General features: G+C 44.1%; 1 protein-coding gene across 4 annotated transcripts in view; it reads right to left on the minus strand.

Annotated features, from left to right (window-relative positions):
* The window catches only part of LOC125466670 (endothelin-converting enzyme 1), a 294,487-nt gene that overhangs the window by 258,052 nt on the left and 19,163 nt on the right, over positions 1 to 17,272 (minus strand). Inside the window, exon 1 of one of the 4 annotated variants that reach the window (XM_059638041.1) lies at positions 13,562 to 13,619. The exons of the other annotated variants lie outside the window; for them this stretch is intronic. The gene's annotated coding sequence lies outside the window, so the exon portion shown is untranslated. Of the gene's footprint in view, positions 1 to 13,561; positions 13,620 to 17,272 lie in introns of those variants that run through there. 4 annotated transcript variants of the gene reach the window in all.

The raw sequence follows: 17,272 nt of genomic DNA on the forward strand, positions 1-17,272 counted from the left end.
TGACTGTGTGATCATCTCAGCTCAGACATTGCACATTGCTAAGAAAACATCATAAAATCTATCTCCAGCTCACATTACAAATGAAAGAGCTGCCAGTGAGCTTACAACTGTAATTCCATCTCTTACATTCGTCATAAATGGCTCAAGTTTCACTCGCACAGTTAATGGTTTTGTCAGAGGGTTTAAATAGGCATATAAATCACTGCTGATGGACTGCAGTCTACCCCAGGCCTTGTCTCCAGGGCAACATCTCACAATCTCGATCGGGTGGTGCTGTTAGTTTTCAGAACAAATATCAATGGCTCTTGTCTCGGCTGATACACAAAGCCTCTCCCAGGACAACACCGCCATGAATATTCCATATACACATCTCAAGAGCTTCCATTTGAAGACTTTGAGAAGAGAACCTGAGAGGTTTATTACAGCCTGTTTGATAGCATCAGTTTTACAACAAAACGAGGGAAACTGGCTCTATCCACAATGACGAGGCCATTTATCCCACTGCCCGGCATTGTATTTACTCGATGATGGTACCAAGAACATTTCTAGTATTTGGACATCTTCCAAAGCTTGCTATCAGGTGCCTTGTAATGAAAGCACTTTTCACACATTAGTTTCATGTTAAAAAGAACTGTATTTTGCAGCTTATTTCTCATCCTCGTGACAGTCCAAAGCACCTTTCAGCCAATGGAGTACCTTTGTTTTGTTCAGTGTTGCAATGCAGTAATGCACAGCAGCCAGGCTATGCACAGCAGGATCCCACAAACAATGTGCTCCCTCTGCCTCTCCCTTATAAACAGGTGCCAAGGTACACCCAGTGTAGACAGTATGGTAACTGTAAACCAAGGTGGTAAGGCGCCAATCGAGTTTTCGGGGATATCGGAACAGGACTGACTTCAGGGTTCCATCAGGAGGTGAGGCAACTATATTAAGCACATTGTACAGTAGCATCTACACGTACTGAGATACAGTCAGCTCCTATACTTGTGTTAATCAGAGACTTTCATAGCTCAGGGTAGGGGATGGAAGTTTGTGGGAAGGGAAGGGACCATTAGACAGGGATGATCTGCCAGACATCGAGTTACTACTGAGCAAAGGGTGCATCTGAAGCTGACCGTCACCATGGTTGGTTGAGGAAAAGAAAGGATGGGTTGCCAAGGAGAGTGTGAAGAAAGCAGTGATGAGGGTGTCAGCCAGGAGTGGCAAGGGAAGAAGGTCCAGGATAGAGAGTTACTCCCTCTACAAAGCGATGGAACAGATGCACCCGATACCAGCATCTCCCCCAAGGGCATGCATGTCATGAACTCACTGGTCCATGATTTATTTGAGTGGATTGTAGGGGAGGGTCTTCCCACCTGGGCCCATTACAATGAGTGCAGCACTGTCAGCTTGCAGGAGATCAAGCCCTCGGTGTGTGTGCTGCTGTCTGAGGTGCTGGCCAAGTGTGTCCTGTGCCCAGGTTCACCAGCTCTAAGAGAAACTGAAAATTGTACTGAAAATGATACGCACACGGACAGAGCCTGGGAGCAGCTGTGTACAGCACACCAGCAGTGATGACATGAATCCACTCAGTGATAAAAGCAGTAACCACTATAATTTGCATATTTTTCTGCTTCATTAACTATACCATATGTTTGTTTCAGCAACACGTCATGTATCACCACAAATATGAAGATATCTGGCACCCTCTCTGGTGGAAGTTATTGTGACCTAGAGGTTGGGGCATTTCCTGTGATACTGTTTTGTCCTTCAGTCCTTTGCTTGAGGGTGGGTCTCACCCACAATCTCTCCCACAGGAAGGGGCAAGGAGGCAGGTCCTGAACCTATCCCGTCTTCAACAGCATCGATCACTTTGACTGTCAAAGTAAGCTAGTTATGGTTGTTGCCATGGTGACACACCCTTTTCTCTGCATATTGTCGTCTGGAGCTATGGCTGATCTTGGCAGGTGCTCCAATTCCTTACCATGATGCAGCTGACCAGGAATCGCTCTCGCTCTCACCAGCTTCCATTGGTCTGGATGTTATGAATGAACCTTGGGTTAGATACTGCAAACAAACCTTGTTTAGCCACCAAGGGCCGGAGTAGGACATGAACCTGGAGCTTCAGACTCAGAGACGGGGCTGCTGTCCACTGCACAAGACCTGTGCGCTCTTGTACAGCACTGCCCACTGAGCAGAGATACCCTGAATGCCCAGACAACAGAGATAGCCTTTCTGCCCTCAGAGTACCAATAGCCACCTTGCCCAGTCGATAGCCTTAACAGAATATTTTAGCAGCTGGTGTGGCCATGCTGTAGCTTTAAGAAGTGTATTTTGTCCTTTTTTTTAATGAAGAGAGGTTGAGACAGATATACTGAGTAGTCTGTTCCAGACCAATAAAGTAAACAGGCCTTGGGGGTTTTTCAAAAGTTGGAACAACAGAAGTAGCCTGAATGAGTGGGGTCAACCTCCCACAGAACCAGGTTCATTTTTCTGTTCCAGACTCAGGAGCAGTTGCAAGGGTCTTGAAGCTCAATGTGAAAGCTATTATTCCTCTCTCTGTTACAGCTAAAAGCTGGGATTCTCTTCCTGCTACTAAAATTGCATGTGAGGCAATCTATTTTGCTGAACTTGTCTTTATAAAGGGTATGTTCATGGGATGTTCCTGTGGTTTTGGAGTAGATTTGTATTGTTCCTATATTGGAACAGTTGCTGTTTAGTAGTTAAGTAATCCATTACTCAGCTAAGTTTTCCAATAGAGTTAAATTATTCCAAATGTTCTTTTGTTTGTATTGTAACTATAGTGTAAAAATAAATTGTTTTGCTTCTAGCCTCGTAGTTTGACCAATCAACTTGCATCTGGAATGCAACGCCTTACACTTGCCTTTAAAAATAAGGAAAAGTTAGGGTTTAGGCTATCTTCTGAATATATTAGAGAGGGTTTGGTCTGGTCCATTACACTGACAAAATGAAAAACATCACCGGGCATAAGGAATGTAAAGATAGGAAATTCTTGAAATTGGATCTCAAAAAGGGACAGCAATTTCAATATTTATGCAGCACCTCTAATGTAGACGAACATCTAAAGATGCTACACGGGAGCATTAACACATCGTGCAAAGCCACACATGTACAGGTCAAGTCAAATAACATAACATTTAGAGTTTTAGGAGTGTCCTTAAAGGTAAGGGCTTTTGATGAAGTCTTCAATTGCCTGATGCTCTCTCCTCAGTGCAGGAATGATAACAAAATTGAGGATGCATAAGGAATGAAAATTTTTAAACGTGCAGATATCTCAGGGTTGGGGGGCATTATTGAGGAGAATCATACAGACAGAGAGAGGGCGACTTCATGGAGGGATTTGGGAAGGTTGACAACCTAAAAGGCAAGATGTCATTGGATCATAGCGTTATAGTATCATACGGACCCTTCAGTCCAACCAGTCCATGCCAAATGTATAATTCCAAACTAAATCAATTCCACCTGCCTGCTCCTGGCTTGTATCCCTCCTAACTTTCCCTATTCACGTATCAATCCAAATGTCTTTTAAATGTTGTAAATGTACCTGCATGCACCACTTTCTGAGGAAGTTCATTCCACTAGTGAACTAACCTCTGTGTAAAAAAAAATTTGCCTGTCATATCTTTTTTGAATCTTTCTCCTCTCACCTTAAAAATGTGCCCCCTTGGTCTTGAACTCCGCCATCGTCAGGAAAAGACAACTGACATTAACTCTATCTTTACCGCTCATTATTTTATAAACTTCTATCGGGTTGCCTCTCAACCTCCTATGCTTCAGTGAAAAAAGTCTCAGCCTATCCTGCCTTTCTGTATAACTCAAACCAAAACAAAATGGGCAAACATTACTGATGTTATCAGCTGTTTGCTTTAAAACAAACAAGCAGTCAGAATTCACTATTATTCTGGGTGACTGACTGCATATTTAAACTGTAGCTTAATATAAACCAGAGGAAGTTAATAAATAACGTTTCCAAATGCAGCAGAAAAGCTGGTGCCTATTTATTATTACAGATTAATTAGCTAACGGCAGTTAGTGCAGGAGAAATTCCTGGTTAGCATGTAGCAGAAAGGAACTGGGGCTCGATCTGTAACAATACATATACCGCAGCACATTATAGGGCCAGGCAGCACAAGCTAACATTTCAATGACAGTAATGGCTGCTTCTGGGCAGTGTACAACAAGCTGCTGTGTGGTCCCTCCTTCAGGTAGAAAGAAAGATGGGCCTGATGTGGGACATGGGGCATGAACTTAGAACGGCCCACATGGATTCAGCAGTGATTGACAATATATCTCCGTATCCATCAGGTGTGTCATACAAGAGAATGTTTGATAACATCGCAAAGAGGGCTCTTGTGGCACAGAGATAGTGTCCCCACCTCTGGGCTAGGTGAGCTGAGTTCAAGTTCTACCTGCTCCAGAGGTATATAATAACATCTCTGATTCAAAAAATATCTATCATCACCCAGATGGGACTCTTGTGGTGCAATGATGACGTCTCTACCTCTGTATTAGGAGGCCCAGATTCAATCTCACTGTTCCAGAGGTGTACAATAATATCCCTAAACAGATAGATTTGCAAACATCTAATCATAAAGATTTGTATGGTAAGGGAAAGTCACCTGTAGCTTTTGGGAATAAATCATGTGTTGATGGAGTGACAATGTTGGATTAGTAACCTGGAGGCCCAGTCTAATGCTCATGGCAAAAGGTGGAATTTCAATTCAATTAATACATTTGGAATGCAACCATTTTAGTAATGGAGACCGTGACAACTATTGTTGATTCAGTTTACTAACGCCTCTAAAAGGGAGGAAGGCTTCCCTCCATACTCATCAGGACTATATGCTACACAAGACCTAGAACAAATGTGACTGACAAATAATTGCCCTCTGGAATGGCCTAATTCCAACTACAAATTATTTCCAACTGCTCTTGAAGCTTCAACAAAGGGTGGTGCTCATGACCATATTTACACTCATATCCTAGCCATGACAAATGGACTCTCTCTCTCTCTGTCTCTCGCACGCTCTCTCGCATGCTTTCTCGCTCTCTGGCAACATCATTGGCATTTTCTCCCTTGAGGCCTTGTGGGTTTTACTAATATTGGTAGAAGTATTTCTCTTAACCCATATTGTCCCTGATGCTCCTGGGTCTGTACATACCAATACTGAAAACAGGCCCGGCACACTCAATTCTTACTTTCAAAAAGACAGGCCGTGTGGGAGACAGGCCGTGTGGGAGACAGCCCGTGTGGGAGACAGCCCGTGTGGGAGGCAGGCCGTGCAGGAGGCAGGCTGTGTGGGAGATAGCCCATGTGGGAGACAGCTCATGCAGTGGGCGGGTAGAGCACATACCGAGCACACAACTCGGGGGAAGTATCACTCAACCAATTTTCAGTTGATTTTCTACTGATCCTCCAATCATTCTGCCAGAAGCCCCCTAAAACTGTCTTCTGAAGTTACAGGTCCCCCCACTGTGATAGCGATAGGTTGCTGAAGCAGGCAAGCAACACTAATGTAATGATAGCTTTGAGGATTATGTCATTAAACATCTATTGAAATTGTAAGGAAGGAGACAGCTCCAGAAAAACCGATGAGGATAAGCCAAGCCACTGTATCACTCCCACCCTCATTTACCTTCTTTCTTCCAAACACAGTGGGAGATAAACATTGAAGAAGGTGTTGCATGGAATGTTATTCAGTAGAATGGAGCCTAGTGGTCCGAGTGGTTGAGTCGCATACAGTCCTGATGGGTATGTGAAGCTGCCTGATCCAGGGCATTTTCTTACAGTTACCCTGCTAATCTATTACTCCAAGCTGCACTCAGTCACATGTTATCATTAGCCCCTCCCCTTACTTATTTACCACTGCCCTGTTACATGAAAGTGCCTTCCTATGATCCTGCTATAGATTGCAGCCTTTGGTTTTGCACAGAACTATGGACTCTTCACCTTATCAAAAGGGCACCAGAGCTTCCAGATCTATGTGGTTTGGGCCATGTAATCAGCTCACTCAAGCAGCAGCACATTCAAAAGCCCAGCTCTATTCACTCGAATCAACTTCATCACTGACACTTGGCAAACATCGGACTCATGGGTTATATTTAATGAGCAGATGTAGACATTGCAAAGACAAGCAGTGGTGGTTTGGGGAATCATGCATTGGCATGAGTTGGCACCAGAACTATACAGGATGATGGAGAAAAAACTATGGGAAGAAGCACAGTGTCATACAGCTGTACAGCATGGAAACAGACTCTTTGGTACAACTCATCAATGCTGACCAGATATCCTAAATTAATCTAGTGCCATCTGCCAGCATTTGGCCCATATCCCTCCAAACCCTTTCGATTTACATACCCATCCAGATGCCATTAAATGTTATAATTGTGCCAAACTCCACCACTTCCTCTGGCAGTTTATTCCATACATGCACGTGAAAAAGTTGCCCCTAAGGTCCCTTTTAAATCTTTTCCCTCTCACCTTAAACCTATACCCTCTAGTTTTGGATTCCCCCATCCCTGGGAAAAAGATCTTAGCTATTCACTTTATCCAAAACCGTTGTGAATTTATAAATCTCTGTGAGATCACCCTTCAGCCTCCGATGCTCCTGGGAAAATAGCCCCAGCCTATTTAGCCTCTCCATATAGTTCAAACTCTCCAACCTCGGCAACATCCTTGTAAATCTATTCTGCCCCCGTCTATGTTTAAGAACATCTTTCCCATAGCAGGAAGATGAGAATTGAATGCAGTATTTCAAAAGTGGCCTCACCGATGTCCTGTACAGCTGTAACATGACCTCCCAACTTCTATATTCGATGCACTGACCAACAAAAGCAACCATACCAAACATATTCTTCACTGTTCTGTCTACCTGCAACTCCACTTTCAAGGAACTATGAACCTGCACCCCAACATCTCTTTGTTCGGTAACCCTCCCCAGGACCTTACCATTAAGTGTATAAATCCTGCCCTGATTTGCTTTTCCCAAAATGCAACACTTCACTTTTATCTAAATTGAACTCCATCTGCTGCTCCATGGCTCATCTGATTAAGACCCTGTTGTACTCTGGGGTATCCATTTCACCTCCAATTTTAGTGTCATCTGTAAACTTACTAACCAAACCTCTTGTGTTCACATCCAAATCATAAATGACAAAAAGCAATGCATCCAGCACCAATCCTTGTGGCATACCGTTGGTCACAGGTCTCTGGTCTGAAAAGCAACCCTCTGACACCACCATTGGTTCTCCTTTGAGTCAATTAAGTTTCCAAATGGCTAGCTGTCCCTGGATTCCACATGATCTAACCTTGTTAACAAGAGAACCATGTGGAGCATTGTCAAATAACTTGCAGAAGTCGTATTGATAATGTTCACCGCTCTGCCTTCATCGATCTCTTTGTCACGTCTTCAAAAAACTCAATCAAGTTAGTGAGACACGATTTCCCATGCACAAATCCAGGCTGACCATCCCTAATCATCCCAAAACTATTAATTCTTGATGCATTGCCTCAAAATCGCTTCAGACTGTTTAAACTGGCTGTAGTGGGTACCCAAACACCAAAGTTTAGAACAGGTTGGCATGGATGGTATGGATGGCTGGGTGGGCGGAGTGATGAATTGGTGTGGATGGTTGGATGGGCGGAGTGATGAATTGGTGTGGATGGTTGGATGGGCGGCGTGATGAATTGGTATGGATAGTTGGGTGGGCGGTGTGATGAATTGGTGTGGATGGTTGGGTGGGCAGTGTGATGAATTGGTATGGATGGTTGGGTGGGCAGTGTGATGAATTGGTGCGGATGGTTGGGTGGGCGGTATGACGAATTGGTGTGCATGGTCACATGGGCGGTGTGATGAATTACTGTGGATGGTTGGGTGGGCAGTGTGATGAATTGGTATGAATGGTTGGGTAGGTGGTGTGATGAATTGGCATGGATGGTTGGATGGGCGGTGTGATGAATTGGTGTGGATGGTTGGATGGGCGGTGTGATGAATTGGTATGGATGGTTGGGTGGGTGGTGTGATGAATTGGTGCTAATGGTTGGGGGGGGCAGTGTGATGAGTTAGTGTGGATGGTCGTGTGGGTGGTGTGATGAATTGGTGTGGATGGTTAGATGGGCGGTGTGATGAATTACTGTGGATGGTTGGGTGGGCAGTGTGATGAATTGGTATGGATGGTTGGGTAGGTGGTGTGATGAATTGGCATGGATGGTTGGATGGGCGGTGTGATGAATTGGTACGGATGGTTGGGTGGGTGGTGTGATGAATTGGTGCTAATGGTTGGGGGGACAGTGTGATGAGTTGGTGTGGATTGTTGTGTGGGTGGTGTGATGAATTGGTGTGTGGTTGGATGGGCAGTGTGATGAATTGGTGTGGATGGTTGGGTGGGCAGTGTGATGAATTGGTATGGATGGTTGGGTGGGCAGTGTGATGAATTGGTGCGGATGGTTGGGTTGGCGGAGTGAAAAATTGGTGTGGACGGTTGGATGGGCGGTGTGATGAATTGGTATGGATGGTTGGGTGGGCGGTGTGATGAATTGGTATGGATGGTTGGGTAGGCGGTGTGATGAATTGGTGCGGATGGTTGGGTGGTCAGTGGGATGAATTGGTATGGATGGTTGTGTGGGCGGTGTGATGAATTGGTATGGATGGTTGGGTGGGCGGTGTGATGAATTGGTGTGGATGGTTGGGTGGGCAGTGTGATAAATTGGTATGGATGGTTGGGTGGGCGGTGTGATGAATTGGTGTGGATGGTTGGGTGGGCAGTGTGATGAATTGGTATGGATGGTTGGGTGGGCAGTGTGATGAATTGGTGCGGATGGTTAGGTGGGCGGTGTGATGAATTTGTATGGATGGTGGGGTGGGCGGTGTGATGAATTGGTATGGTTGGTTGTGTGGTGGTGCGATGAATTGGTGTGTGTGGTTGGATGGGCGGAGTGATGAATTAGTGTGCATGGTTGGGTGGGCAGTGTGATGAATTGGTGTGGACGGTTGGGTGGGTGGTGTGATGAATTGTTGTGTATGGTTGGGTGGGCAGTGTGATGAATTGGTATGGTTGGTTGTGTGGGTGGTGTGATGAATTGGTGTGGATGGTTGGGTAGGCGGTGCGATGAATTGGTGTGGATGGTTGGGTAGGCGGTGTGATGAATTGGTATGGATGGTTGGATGGGCGGTGTGATGAATTGGTATGAATGGTTGGGTCGGCGGTGTGATGAATTGGTGTGGACGGTTGGGTAGGTGGTGTGATGAATTGGTATGGATGGTTGGGTGGGCGGTGTGATGAATTGGTACGGATGGTTGGGTGGGCGGTGTGATGAATTGGTACGGATGGTTGGGTGGGCGGTGTGATGAATTATTGTGGATGGTTGGGTGGGCAGTGTGATGAATTGGTATGGTTGGTTGTGTGGGTGGTGTGATGAATTGGTGTGGATGGTTGGGTGGGCGGTGTGATGAATTTGTATGGATGGTTGGGTGGGTGGTGTGATCAATTGGTACGGATGGTTGGGTGGGCGGCGTGATGAATGGGTGTGGATGGTTGGATGGGCGGTGTGATGAATTACTGTGGATGGTTGGGTGGGCAGTGTGATGAATTACTGTGGATGGTTGGGTGGGTGGTGTGATGAATTGGTGTGGATGGTTGGGTAGGCGGTGTGATGAATTGGTGTGGATGGTTGGGTGGGCGGTGTGATGAATTGGTGTGGATGGTTGGGTACGCGGTGTGATGAATTGTTGTGGATGGTTGGGTGGGCAGTGTGATGAATTGGTATGGATGGTTGGGTGGGTGGTGTGATGAATTGGTGCTAATGGTTGGGGGGGCAGTGTGATGAGTTGGTGTGGATGGTTGTGTGGATGGTGTGATGAGTTGGTGTGGATGGGTCATGGGGGTATGTGTTAGAGTGCTGAGTGGGTGTGACAGTCAGAGGTCTTTGCTGTTTTATGTTTTGATGATGACAGAGTCCCAAAAGATTGTGCCAGGCCTTTTAAAATAGCCTACCTGTGGCCACCTCAACTAATCCCCCCCGTCCAAGTGGAAATCCAAATACCCTCCAAGTTATCCAGAGAACTGAAATGCCCCATTTTTGGAAATAGTCTTATAACATTTCTTGAAAGCTTTGTTAAAGTCTTCACTTCTTTCCTGATGTGTGTTGCCCAGAATTGGACTCAAATCTCCAGATGAGGCTGAACTAGTGCTTGGTAAAGAAGTATCATTACCTCCTTACATTTGTGTTCTTATACATCTACTTTGAAAGTCCACTATGCCTTGTTAACCACATTACCTCCTTTATTTGAGCATGTATACCCCTGGGACCCTTTGTTCCTGCAACTGCCTGCAAAATGGAGCCTTTACTTAAGCTTCTTCTCCTTGTGTACTCTACCAAATATGTAACACTTCACTCGAGAAATGGAACCTGCCTGCCATGTCCTCTGCAACTTTATTATCCTCATGATAACTACCATAGCACTGTTTTGTGTCATCTGCACATTTCTATTTGATTTTGATCTTATTGCGATGTGTATTCAAGTACAAAAGTACAGGCAGGCAGTGAAAAGTGAGCAATGTTGCCAACACACAGCATCATCTTATGTACAAGTCCCTAGCTACAGAATCATAAGAACAAGGTAGACAGGAAGAACAAGGTTAAAAGTTATACATTGAAGTGCTAATACTGCAGTGACACCTTCATGATGCCCCATACGTCCTCATCTGTTCTTTAACATATAAATCAAAGAAAGCTACAGTTTTAGGGCTGACCAGCTGGGAATCCCAGTTTATACCCTTGTCCAGTTGAAAGACACTGCTCTGTAGCATCCTGACTGTGTCAAAAGAGGCCATTCAGCCCATTGAATCCCTCTAAAGAGTGTCCCACCCAGACCCACCCACCCGCCCTATCCCTATAAACCTTCATTTCCCATGGCTAATTCACTCAAACTACACATCCCTGGACACTATGGGACACCAAAAGGTGGAGTTGGGGTTGTTGACTTTACAGGGATTGTTTTAAAAAAAACAGCCTTCATCTTTCTATCCTTGAATTAATGGATCCGGTTGGCCTGTGATTATTCTATGAGCTGCTGAAGTTATTTTACAGTCACTCATGGCCAATAATGCTCCAGACCTCTCATTCCCATGCGCAAGAACTCCTCAAATATTGTATAAAGTTCGAAACTGAAGGCACGCCCTGCTACCTCCTCGCGGGGTGTTGATGCCATTCAGGTTATCTTGAAAAGCTCGTTACTCCAACATACAAACAAAGTCGATTAATAATCCTCAATTCTGCAAGGTGTTGATCTCAAAATATGCAACACCTACTTCAGGGATTTTAAATCTATTCATGGGACACAGACATCACTTGCAGGGTCAGTTTAAAATTGAGGATGTGGTGGTGGTGGGGGTGGGGAGAGTGCCTTCTTGAACCATTGCTGTACTGGAGTGTAGAGACAGACCCAGTGCCATTAGGAACGGATATATAGTCAGGATAGTGTGAGACGAGGAGGGGAACCTGGAGGTGGAGGTGCTCCCATGCATCTGCTGCCCTTGTCCTTCAAAGTGGCAGAGGCTGTGTGTCTGGAAGGGGCTTCTGATTGGTACTTGGTGAGTGCTGTCTTGTGATGCTGCACACAGGCACCAGTCTGCATTCATGGTGAGGGGAAATGAAAGTTTAAAGATGGAACGTGAGGTGCTAGTTCAGGAGGCTGCTTTCTCCCAGAACGAGATTGAGTTTGTTGGGCTGCATCTATCCAAGGAGATAGAGAGCATTCCATCATGCTGCTGACTTTTGCTTTTCAAATCTATCTGTTATCTCCAGCAAAGAACTGTACCTGATCATTGAGTAACATTACTGATAATAACATTCTGGTCCCCATGGAAGTACGTGACTTGCTAACAGAGAGCTCACATTGGCACACTATTAATACAATAACTCTGGTGTCAATTGACACTATAGGGCGGTGGCTCGGTAGTTAGCACTGCTACCTCACAGCATGAGGGACCTGGATCGATCCCAGCCTCGGGTGACTGTCTGTATGGAGTTTGTGCATTCTCCCCATGTCTGCGTGGGTTTCCTCTGGGTGCTCCGGTTTCATCCCCCAATCCAAAGATGTGCAGGCTAGGTGGATTGGCCATGCTAAATTGCCCATAGTGTCCAGGGATGTGCAGGCTAAGTGGATTAGTCATCGGAAATGTGGGGTTACTGAGAAAAGGCGGGGGATGGTGTGTTAGTGTGGGATGTTTCCTGGAGGGTCAGTGTGGAGTCAATGGGCTGAATGGTTCACACTGTAGGGATTGTTTGACTGCTTCATGATATTATCACAGGAGCCAATGAGCAGAACTTGTGCGAAAACAATATTACTGCAGCTGAGCTCAAACTCTACCTACTGCCCAACTGAAGAGTAAGACCAACACTGAAGTCTAAAGAGCAGTGTGGTTTAACCTGAATTTCAAATCTTTGAAGGCCTCCCGCCTTTGGCAGTGTAGCTTTAGGGCCACAACTGTGAATTTGAGTTCTGCTTGGGGAAATGGCAAGATCAAGATCAAGAGCTGTCTTCACAGAATCATACAGTATGGAAACTGACCCTTTGGCCTAACTTTCCCATGCCGACCAGATTTCCCAAACTAAACTAGTGCCACTTGCCTGCGTTTGGCCCATATCCCACTAAACCTTTCCTATTCATGTACATTTCCAAATGCCTTTTAAATGTTATAACTGTACCTGCACCTACCACTTCCTCACGTAGTTCATTCCACCTGCAAACCACCCACTGTGTAAAAACATTGCCCCTCATTCAGGCCTGGGTTTCTGTTGAACTCTATTTCAATAGCTGGTTCCGATTTTATTGTTACCTTGTCAGGAGGCAGTTCCCTGAACTCTAACGATCTTCCATCTTTAATCGATTTATTTTTTAATTAACTCTACACACACTGTGCTATTTATACCCTGTGGAAAGCAGCACCGCGGCATCATTGTAGGGCAGCGCCAGAGTGCTAAAGCTCTTACAGAACATAATGCATCAAGTGTCACATGTAGGACACAAAGGACATGCTTATTGTGGTTTCACATAGCTCTCAACTCCTGGAGTATGTCACCAGACTGAAGCCAGAGGTGTAAGCTTGAGGACATAGCTACTCGTGTATCCATCCTGCCCTTACCTCCAGCATATAAGTAATGAAATGTTGATCATGGATCCCTCCATGAAGGGGAAAAGTTCTTTCCTGGCTACCTTAGCAATGCCTCTCGTAACTTTATACATCTCAATTGCGTTGCCCACCTCAGTCTGTTCTGCTCCAAAGAGTCTATCCAATCTCACTGCAATAACTGAAACTCTCCAGTGCTATCCCATCCCTCCTATAATGTGGATTCCACAGGGAGACAATGGCCGAGTGGTATTACTGCTGGACTGTTAATCTAGAGACCCAGGTAATATTGTGGGTTCGACACTCCACCATGGCAGATGGTGTAATTTGAATTCAGTAAAAATCTAATGATGATGACCATGAATCCAATGTCAGGAAAAACCAGTCTGGTTCACTAATGTCCTTCAAGGAAGGAAACTGCCATTCTTACCTGGTCTGGTCTATACGTGACTCCAGACCCACGGCAATGTGGTTGACTCTTCACTGCCTTCTGGGCATTTAGGGATGGACAATAAATGCTGGTCTAGCCAGTGATGCCCCCATCCTGTAAATGAATAATAAAAAATGGAAACTGCGCACAAGAATCTCACTGCAGCTCAACTAACGTCTAATGCTTTGTCCTGCAGATCAACTCCCTACCAGCAAAAATCTTCATGCACCTGGGTCAGTATGTTGCAGCAAAGGTGGAGAGGAACATTAGTGTAATTGCACAACTTTGTTGGACACCAGGTTTCCCACATTTCTGACCTGATTTGGATCCAATGGTGAGGATCACGGTTTGCATACTGTTGTACAGCAGTGTAAATCTGCGATCAGTGTCCTCTCGTAGGCCAACAACTCCAGCATCTATGACAGGCAGCACCTCAATCTGCTGTGTTCAGTGAGCTTTACCGCAACAAACAGTTTCCATCAACAATAGCATCAAGGGTTCCCCAAAAAATGTAACATTCCCACCAAACTGTGGGGATCTCAAGAGCTGCGAAATCAGAGAAAATCATCAACAAAGTAAATGAAATATAGAAGGAAAGAACTGAAAGGAGGCAAAATGAAACTAAGATGACTTTTTATTTCTATTTTCCTTGACATTTTAAAGCATTGCAGAGCCAGGAAAGAGAGAAAAAGAACTAAAAGAGAAAGACTAAAATGACTGTTTCTTTGCCTTTTCCTTGATATTCTAAAGCATTCTACAGATAAGAAAGAAAGCTCAGCTTAGAGATGAGGTCACTGATGAATACATAGGTAATGACAGCTGCATTGCAGAAAAATCAAATAGAACTTAGCCTTGGTATTTACCTGGGAGAGGAATGTGGCCTATTTAAAAGCTTCAAAAGGACATTGACAATAGGAAAGAGATAATTAATCAAAAATGGTGAGGATAAAACCCACGAGTCCAGATATATTGCATCCATGCAATATCTGCATTTCTGGGCGAGGCAATGGCCTCATAGTATTATTACTGGACTGTCAATCCAGAGACCCAGATAACGTTCTGGGGACCTGGGTTTGAATCCCACCATGGCAGATGGTGGAATTTGAATTCAATAAAAACATCTGGAATTGACAATTTGAATGATGACCATGAATCCATTGCCAATTGTTGGGAAAAATCCATCTAGCTCACAAATGTCCTTTAGGGGAGGAAACTACCAGCCTTACCTGGTCTGGCCTACATGTGACTCCTGACCCACATCAATGTCATTGACACTTAAATGCCCTCTAGTATATATTGCATCCAAGCATATTTTAAAAGGAAATAGAGAACAGTTGGCAGAGACACTATTACAGAAACAGAACCATTCATGGGAAAAAGGGACAATGCCAGAGAATAGGAATCCTGTAGTATTTGCTACATATAAATCTTAAGATAAAATATGTCCAAGGAACTCTGGTCCAATTTGCTTAATATTGAAATAGGGCAGATGTTTAGAAAATGTAATTGAAAAATATTTAGAAACAAAATATACTACAAAAGCATTTAACAATTAATCCTATATGGAATATTACTTTTGGTCAATCTGTGATGCAAACTGTATGGTTTTCTGTGTGTTCAGGTTAATAATTAAACTGTATGCTTTGCGTTAGCCATGGTGATTTCTTTTAAAACACTGTTTGAGTCCTAATTTAGAGCTAATGGGTTTTTGTGCACCTCAGAAAGATTTTCTTTTGTAATCTAGCAGGATATATAATGGGGTTGTAATCCTAATCAGAGATTTCAGGAATTTGATTTTTTTTTAACTCAGGGAAAACAACATGGGTGAAGAGACAGACAGATTTTTACTTTGAGGCTTGGGCCCTTATGTGAAGCCATTGATGAAGGTGGCTGTGCTTGTGAGAAGGAAAATATAGTGCAACTAGATTATCTTGGAGTGAAGAATTAGTGATAGTCCCAGATCAGATGTGTTGAGTCAAAACCCTGAAGGGATTACTTAAAGCTGCGTATATTTAAGCCATTGTGTGCAATAGTCTCAGGGATAAGGTATCCCCAGTTCTAGTCTATACATTAAAGTCAGAACTGACTAAGCTGATTTAGATATTAGAGACAGGAGCTCTGATGTGAGTACTGTATGATAGTGTTTTTGTAGTTCACAAGATATGTATTAAACACTTTACAAAGGATGTTGTTTCTCTTTTCAATTTATAAAGGAATATTTTGGGATTACTGGGATTATACTTTTACTGTGTGCTTTAATATTTTCGAACTTGTGTTGTAGTAGTTAGTTTGATTCATTCTACTGTGTCTTAATTTTTTCAGTGTGCTGTGTTCTGGGACTTTAATGTCCAGTAGAACAGATAGCCACTTTGATAGGATCTCTGAAGGGCTAAGTATGAGATGTAAGCATGTGTGTGTTAGAATGCCAGGTGGGTAGTGGGCCTGGTAAGTGACTGAGTGCTTAGGGTAGCTTGAGGCAGAGGAGATGCGAACAATTGGTGTGGGAAGGTATACTCAGGAGGTGGTCCTGCAGTGACGGTTCAGAATTGTTCAGAAAGGCTGGTGGGGGGAATAAGGTGACAGCGTACTGTAAAGAGATAGATAGCTTTGTGGCATGGCGTAAAGACAACAATCTCTCTGCCTCTGCCTGTATTAATGGTGCCAAGGTGGACATGGTCAAGAGCTTCTAGTTCCTAACAGTTACAATCACCAATAGTTGCTATTGTCCAGAAAGCACACCAATGCCTCTACTTCCTCAGGAAGCTAAGGAAATTTGGGATGTCAACAATGACTCTAACCAATTGCTATAGATGCAGCACAGAAAGCATCCTTTCCAGATGCATCACAGCTTGATACGGCAAATGTTCTGCCCAAGACTGCAAGAAACCATGGAGAGTTATGAACACAGCCTAGTCCATGACACAAACCAGCTTTCCTTCCATTGATCCCATCTGCAATTCCTACTGCCTCAGGAAAGCAGCCAACATACTGAAAGACCCCTCTCACCTTGGCTATACTGTCTTCCACACTCTTTCATCAGGCAGAAGGTACAGAAGTTTGAAAAACAAATACCAACAGATTCAAGAACAGCTTCTTTCCTGCTGTTATCAGACTTGTGAACGGACCCCTCATATATTAAAGTTGACCATTCTCTGCATCTTCTCCGTATCAATATATTCCACATTCTATTATTACCCTGATGTACTTATGAAAAGTATCAGTTGTTTGGTTAGCACGCAAAATGATATTTTTCACTGTATCTCATTGCATGTGACAATAATAAAATCAAATCAAAACCAAATCAAATAGGATAATTGCTAATAAACCCAACAGGGAACTCAAAGCTTTTGGCTAGAGAATGGTTGGAATGTGCAACTCATCACCACAAGTTGAGGTGAAAAACAGAGATGTATTTAATGGAAAGTCAAATGAACACTTATATTTAATAAAAACCAAGAGAATTGCGGACGCTGTAAATCAGGAACAACAACAAAGTTGCTGGAAAAGCTCAGCAGGTCTGGCAGCATCTGTGGAGGAGAAAACAGAGCTAACGTTTCGGGTCTGGAGTTCTGAGGAAGGGTCACCGGATCCGAAATGCTAGCTCTGTTTTCTCTGCCACAGATGCTGCCAGACCTGCTGAGCTTTTCCAGCAACTTTGTTTTATTTAACTTAACTTTAATGTTGATCTCCCTCTTTGTGTGCCTTCTCTGC

This window comes from Stegostoma tigrinum, chromosome 28, assembly GCF_030684315.1.
Source record: "Stegostoma tigrinum isolate sSteTig4 chromosome 28, sSteTig4.hap1, whole genome shotgun sequence".
Classification (NCBI taxonomy): Eukaryota; Metazoa; Chordata; class Chondrichthyes; order Orectolobiformes; family Stegostomatidae; genus Stegostoma; species Stegostoma tigrinum.